Consider the following 8,658-nt stretch of genomic DNA (forward strand, 5'->3'; position numbering starts at 1 on the left):
GTTAAATAATATGAAAGAATAAATCGCGAGTATTCTTTTTGCGCTTACTTCATAGTAGCATGCAATTTATAATTGTTGCGAAACGTTCCGAAAACAGTTACGTTCTCAGTCTTTTTTTTTTATACTAGAGCTGTAACCATTTTTTTACTGAATATTGAAATTAAATATTGTGTAGTTATCTTTACTGCAAATAATAAGCTTGGTTCTCAAAATGGGTTCTAAATAATGAGTCTGAGTTAATGTATCTGACCAAGCGGCACATGACTGGAGCGTCCCCGCGCGCACTGCGCCGTTTTTCGTTCCTCATCATGTAAAGTTGACTGTGCGCTCGTTTAAGTTTGATATATATTGTTTACTATTACGTTAACTATGGATCTTCTATTTTGGACATTAATTTAAACATAGTGATTTGACTCGATTTTTGTGTTTGTTGTTATATAGTACTAACTGTTTCAACATGTTGAAAAGTGGACGTATAAGCAACAGCAAGTCACGCGTATTGGTTGTGAAGTTAAAGGAATACTTTGAACGAACGAACACTTTACAATACATAATAATATCAATCAAGTACTGATACAAACTTGAATTGATTTATCGTGAGTATCGAGTCCCGAGTCTTATGGTTCCATAACTAGTTACGTCGCGATGACAAATGTCAAAACGGGCCTATTACATTTTTACGACTATAATGCTATAAGTAACAAAAACGCGCCAACTGCCAAAAACTCGCAATATATTTCTCAGCAATAAAATATTTGGCAATTGAAAAAAAAACTAGCCGCTTTAATAAGTATTTTTCTGAGCGTCATTGAATAAAAATTAAATCTGTAAATAATTATCGTAAAAATATAGATATATATTTAAGTGTTTCTAAACATCATCTCACATCCAAATTATTATGACAACCAAACTAGTACGAGATCGAAATAAAATCACAATTTACGTGAAAACAACCTAGAACATTATACCTAAGTAAAACTTCTTTATGTGCAAAAGGAAATAAAAAGAATTTTTTTTTTTAACTTTGTAAAGATGAAACATACGGGAAACTGTAAAACACGTAACGCAGCGTCATGTCAACACGCTCAGGTCCGACCCAACCGGACCTTTGGATTAATATACTAAATTAAATTAAAGTGGTTTTATTTTTTCGCAAGTAAGTATCTAAACACTTACGGATACATGCAACTTTTTTATTTTAAAACAAGATTACAACTAGTCGTTTTTACATAAATAAAATTACATTGACTACAATATATTTTATACATTCCTATAATAATTAACACTAGAGGTTAATAATGAGACAAGAAAAATACAGTTTTGAGTCAAGTTTAATTCCAAAATCGGTCTTAAAAAGTGCATTTAATTAAAGATCTAGTATAAATCCACATATATATAGTTATTGAATATGTATATATTGTGCGTTTTGTACTACCAATAGTTATGTAGTGACTATAAAACGGGAGTCCGATGTAAAAATAAATTCCTTTCGCTGGGAAGTCGTATAGGTTTGTCCACACTGGGGCCACAAATTTTCTTCTTGCGATAAAATTATAATAATAAATTTAGTAGTACATTATTTGCAAAAGTGTAAGCTAACTTTGCTAGTGGAGATATCACTAAAATTAATGCCTTAGGGTCTCAAAAAACTGCCCCGCTGTCTCAAAATCGTCGAGCGGTCATTGAGATATCTACTCTAACAGCTTAGCAATACGGTGAACTTTGCTCATGCACACATGCTACGTGCACTGCCTTTCTAATGTCTTTTTTTGGTATATTTTTGGTAGCTTGTGTAAAGTATGTTTCAAGATTATAAGAAAAACAAATGTGTTTAAATAAATAATAACAAATAAAATAAAAAGATATATTCTTTATGAATGTATTGCTTTTTGTATGCTTTTGTTATATTTTCGAAACGATCTTTACACTAAAAAGTTATTGAAATATTGTTTACATTATAAGACGTGTCAGAAAAATGGAGTGTAGCTATTAAAATAGATACATAGTTAATGCCAGTGCGAGCAAAATTCAACCTTAATGCGATATTCGAAATCATAAGCAAAACACTGTGAAGGCTTGAAACACTTTTTAAGGAAAAGAAAACGAAAGTTCTTGCATAGAAGAAAATTTTAGCATTAGAGACTGATGTCCAGCAAATTAAATCTACCGCAACAACTCCTTTAATAAACTTTACATATGAAGACATAATTCATGAAATACAAGAGCGGAAGATCAGGGAGCAGAATATTATACTTACAGGAATTAGTGAACCTAATTGCGATAACTCTCAGGAAAGACAGTCTTCAGACAAACATGAAGTCTTAAGAGTAATAAGATCAATAGCTAAAGATAGTCCAGAGCCTATTAAAGTTATTCGTTTAGGAAAATATAACGCTAATAAAAATCGACCTATCAAAGCGGTCTTTAATGGACCTAATTTAGTAAAAACAATACTGCGAAATAAAAATAATATGCTAGTAGATAACATCAAAGTTTTCTCTGATCAGACTCTCAATCAGCAGGCAAATTTCAAGAAACTTAAAGAAGAATTGGAGCAACGTCAAAAAAATGGTGAAAATAGTATTGGTATAAAATACATAAAGGGAGTACCCAAAATTGTAAAATTTCAGCCAAAAAACTACAAGCAATAAACATAACTCAACAAGAATCTGACAAAACTTTACAAAACAATAATAAAATATCCTATGAAATTACCACTAATTATACAAATATCTCTATTACAAATAAAAGGTTATGCTTCTTTTACTTTAATGCTCGCAGTATTCTTAAACCAGGTAAATTTGATGAATTAAAATGCATATTACACTCTTTCCATACACAAATACAGTTTATTGTAATAACTGAAACATGGATTAAATCTAAAGACGAAGCTAAGAGACTTCTATTACCCGGATATACCCACTATTATAATTATAGAGAAAACACAAAAGGTGGCGGAGTTTCTATCTTTGCTCACGATAACCTAAAACATAATATAACTGAAGAACTGTGTATAGCCGGCATGCATTATCTCTGGATACATGTAAGTGACTACTGTCTGGATATTGGTGTTATATATAATCCTGATCGCACCAACATCAAAAGCTTTCTTGAAACATATTCGAGTCAACTTCAAAAAAGAAAACGAGTTATTGTCTTTGGAGATTACAATCTTGATCTTTTACGCTCTGACAGAATGACAATGGATTATAAAGAAATGCTAAAAGAAAACGGGTTTAGTCTACTAAATAAGGTTGAAGCTAAGTATTGCACGCGAGAAACGTCTACAACTAAAACTTTATTGGATCATGCGTCTACTAACTTAAAAAGTCATGTTTTTCATATGGCTGTCATAGAATCAAGTATCTCGGATCACAAGCAATTGTATTTGGAAGTGGAGAAATACAAACCTGTAACTAAAAAGAAAATCGAATACGAAGCACTGGACTACAAAATGTTATTTAAAAGAGTGGAAAAAGAAATGGAAGGCAACATCACAAACTTCTCAGATTTAGAAACTATATTAACTAACAGTATTAAGACGAGTAAAATAAAGAAAACCAAAATATTAAACCCACCGAGAAATGATTGGATTAATAAAAATATACTCATTGATATTGATAAAAGAAATGCTTTATGGCATCAACATAAAATGTCACCAAAAGACGACCAAATAAAGCATGACTTTTTGAAACAAAGAAATGCTGTGACTGAGAAGATCCAAAAAGTAAAGAGAGAATATTACATAAAAGCATTCAAAGAATGTACAAAAAAACCTATGAAAATGTGGAATTTATTAAACAGCCTCTCTAATAATAAAATTAAAGAAATCTGTTCTCCAACAAAGTTAAATATAGTTAATGATACAATTACTAACCCCCAACGAATATGTGAATCCTTCAATAATTATTTTTCGACTGTCGGGTCAACCTTAGCAAATAGTATACCTATAAAATATCATCAGAATGAAACTTATACGCTACCAAATCAACGATGCTCTGATGCAGGCCTATCTCAGATGTCTCCAGTAACTTTAACTGAGGTTTCTAAGTTAATTGACGATCTTAATACTAATACAGCTTTGGGCATTGATGGTGTCAGTTCTAAGGCAATCAAGTGCATAAAGAATGTTTTAGCTGAAAAACTAACGATATGCATAAATCATTGCTTTGATCAGGGCCTTTTTCCCGATACTCTTAAGGTTGCTAAAGTTTCTCCAATTTTTAAATCCGGTAGTAAGTCTGATCCTGGTAATTACCGACCTATTTCAGTATTGCCAGTATTATCAAAAATTTTTGAAAAGGCAATATATAGCAGGCTTATACAATATTTAAATTCAATTAATTTTCTATATGAAAAACAATATGGCTTTAGATCTAAATCGAGTACTATATCAGCAGCTATAGATCTTGTGACCAATATGAAACTGCAAATTGATAAAAAACAAATAGTTGTGGGAATATTCATAGATCTTAAAAAAGCTTTCGACACTGTCAGTCACAACTTGCTTCTTAACAAATTAAATAGTATTGGTATTAATGGTAAAGCTTACGAAATATTAAAATCATATCTCGCAAATCGGTCTCAAATAGTAAAAATAGGTAAAAATTGTAGTGGTCCTGCTTCAATAACTTGTGGCGTGCCACAAGGCTCGATTTTAGGTCCCTTGCTCTTCCTTATTTATATAAATAACATACACGAAATAGGTCTAAAAGGTGATATATCCTTATATGCTGATGACACTGTTCTTGTTTACTTTGGTGGATCTATAAATTCCATTATGAAAGATGCACAAAATGATTTAAATAATCTTAACGTATGGTTTCAATGCAACCTTCTTACCATAAATACTTCAAAAACAAATTATGTTATATTTGCTCCAAAAAATAAGACAATTCATAATTATGACCCTCTCACTATCTCTAATGACACTTTAGTTAAATCTGACAGCCAAAAATATCTCGGCTTAATCCTTGACAAGCATCTGACATGGAGACATCACCTAGACAAGCTTCGCAATAAACTGTCATCTTTGATGGGATGCCTGCGTGGCATCGTTCACTGTCTTCCAAAAAATGTAAGGTACACTATATATAACTCCCTTGTTAAACCACATATCGATTATTTAATTGAGTTATGGGGGACAGCGGCAAAAACAAATTTAAATAGAATTCAAATAGCACAAAATAAATTAATTAAAATATTATTTCACTATGATTTTCTAACGCCAACCAACAAAATATATAAAGAAACAAAATTACTCAACATAAGACAAACGTATATCTATAACACCTCTATATTAATTCGTAAAATACTTAATAAAGACATACATTCGAAAATAACTTTTACGAAAAAAATTCAAGTACAAAAACGTTCTCTCCGACGCGCGAGCCACCTCTTATTGCATAATAAACCTCGCACTAACTATGGCCACAAAAATATTATATTTGAAGGAGCGCAGATTTACAATAAGCTACCATCTGATATAAAAGAAGCTAAATCTATGTTTATTTTCAAGAAAAAACTAAAATTTTACTTAATAAGTAATGTGTCACTGTAAGTCCTTTCTAGTATTCGATGATCTTTGTTTTAGAGTTGTGTTTCTGTTTAGTAGTTTTGTAACCACCCACTTTTAAGATCATTTTTATTTTTGTTATTAGTAATAATTGTTAATACCCTCTATAATGTACGCTCACACTATGTAATAGAACTTGTAAGTTAATTAATGTTTTCTCAATAAGCGAATTTTTATGTAATTCTTCTGAGAAATAAAGATCTTAAACCTTAAACCTTAGAAGGCCAACGTGAATTCGGTCCTTGAAACTTACGTTGTATACGAATGACAAAGAGTGACTTATAATTTTTTTTTTTTCATAATTATTAATTTATGGAGCAAGCAGATTGCCCACCTAATTCTACAAGAATTATTGCAGTCAAGCGCTCGTCTATAAACATTAAAAAAAATCTCCATAGTTCTTCTTCTTCTCCGATTTACAAGCTTTATATTAAACTCCACGTAGGGCTGCCTGGACGCAGAAATATTGGAAAGAAATATTGAAGAGAATCTTAACAATTATTCATTGTGAAGTCGAGAGCGAAACGTGCGTAGAGGGTACATTGCTGAGGATCTGTTTGGTGTGGAGTATACGGATTGACGGAAGATTATAAATTACACCATACAGATTCTGCTGCTGTTCGCGGAGTATAGCAAAGAAAGTTTAATTTTCATAATATATTATGGATTTCCGCAAAGTAACCCTGCTTCTATCCAATAATCAAAACACAAACACCATGTGTGGACAGTAAACAGATCGACAATGTGAGGAGTAATCGGACGAAGTTTATTATAGTTAGTTTGCTAATCCTTGATCATGGGGCTCACTACCAACGCTTAAATCAGTAATATTTTAATTATACTTTTTAGTATGTTAATACATACAAAAAATATATATACAAAATTTATATATAACAGGTATGATTTAAATGAAGCCGCTACCGTTTAAATTCTTGTATTTCTTACGCCAAGGGTCTCGAAGAGATTGCTTCAGCAATAAGACCGCCTTTGCATACCAATGTTTGTGAAAATATATAGCTATATTTGCGTTCTTTTTAATTCATTTGTTTACAGTAAAGTGTTAGTATGACAGATATCCAATTTTTTAAAGTTGAGTTTTAGAACTATAATCTTTTGTTAGGTCCTGAAGGAATTTCGTATTAACTGGCATTTTAAAACTGCTTTAAGCGACAGTAGTAAGCTTAACATTAAACCTTATTAAATGTTTTATATATCGCTTTTGAGTATCGAAACACTGTATCATATGAAATGAACATTATCGCTTTAAAGTCGTACATTGAATACTACTGGCTGACACCTGGCTGCAGAAACGTGTGCTTTAAAAAAAGGCCCATTTTCCACTGACGTTAGTATTTCGATACCAGAAAAATACTACCTTTAACATTATATAATATAGACATATTTACAAAATGATAACAGTTAAGTTTTTACTTATGCATAATTACACAACATATCTATATACTTAGCAATTAAATAATATAAGTTTTTATTATGTTTTTGGAACGAAGCATTTTTAACGTGTGTTTCGCATAAAAAATGCTGTTTGAGTAAAAATTTGAGGTAAAAACAAAAAGTCAAAACTTTATGCAATAAGTACCTTTTGGCATCGTTTCGTTTAGGTGTACTATGCAAACTCAGTTTTTGATAAGAATTGTTTTTTTTTTAATACAGAAAATGGCTTTCGCAAACCAGTCCGGCTTTCCTTGCGTCCCGACCATAGAAATCTTAATAACAAGACACAATTAATACGAGGAAACATTTGTAAGTGTTAGAGTTAAGTGTAATTTTTCAACTACATTCCCTCTTACGCTCTAAAACAACTATTGCACGCCGAAGAAATGTATTACTCCCAGCGCGTAATATTTCCACTCCAAACTTTAAGTGTTTGCTATACTTAAACTGCTAAAGAGTATAAATACTGTCATGTTATTAAGATTTCTATTGTCCTGGTACAATCAATTAGTACTGCAAAAGAAGTTGACTCAATAATGACTCTTTGCACATATGACTATAGTTAACGTAGAGTGGACTCGGTAGATTGTATTTAAAAAAATCCGTTTTTGATAATTTCTTATCAAAAACTGAGTTTGCACGTTGAACAGTTTATTTTATTTAGTTGTTAGATTGCGATCAGCGTCCAAAAGCAAGTATCAAAAACTTTATTTCAAACTTATTACAATGAAAATTAAGCTTAATTTGCTATGCTCTGCGAAAAGCAGGAGAATTTGTATGGTTTATTTATAATTTCTTCAATCCTTATACTCCACCGTACCGTACCGTATTGTAGAGTCGGTTAGCAACCACATATAGAGTATGTGGTTGGTTACCAACTGAGATCAATTTGTAACGGTAAGGACAGATTGGACAATGAGCAGAGATCAGGGGTATATACTCTCCAATGTTTTGAATGCCACGCCACATATCTAGGTCAAACCGGACGTAAATTTGAAACGCGTTACAAAGAGCATATCGTAACCATTCCTTTAAAATCTCATTTTATTTATTAAGCTTAATTTTCATAATATATCATGGATTTCCACAAAAAAACACCTGCTTCCATCCAATATTTAAACTTATCATATACTGCCTGTCTTATCGCCTCGAAAAATTACGTTTAAATAGTATATTAAAGTGTTGAATTTCATAGCTTTTTCTGTCTTATGCCGTTTTTGTTTGGATACATTATTAAGGGTCAGCCACAGACGCATAACTCTATACTGATGACAACTGACAAGTGACAAACAGACAGCGCCCTCTGCCTAAAAGTTTTCGGACTATGGAGGGTAGAGGTAAGGAGAGTCATCTTATATGGGAGAAAAGTTGAAAAAGTGTCCAGTTGTTGCGCTAAATAACAGTTCAAAAATCCTCCACAATGGCGCTGATGGATGCACAGGGTATGGTATGAATGTAGCAATCGTAGATGAATTGAAGTATGCCGAGTTAAAAAAATTTATGTCATTATCGACTAAAGTAGTTAATTATTGAGAATTTCAACAACTTACGTTGTACAAAATATTGTGGTAAATATAACCTTACTTCCTTGTTTATTTTTCAAGCCTACTCTAACAATATTTATATTTGGC

The sequence above is a fragment of the Pararge aegeria genome, chromosome 19 (genome assembly GCF_905163445.1).
Source record: "Pararge aegeria chromosome 19, ilParAegt1.1, whole genome shotgun sequence".
Classification (NCBI taxonomy): Eukaryota; Metazoa; Arthropoda; class Insecta; order Lepidoptera; family Nymphalidae; genus Pararge; species Pararge aegeria.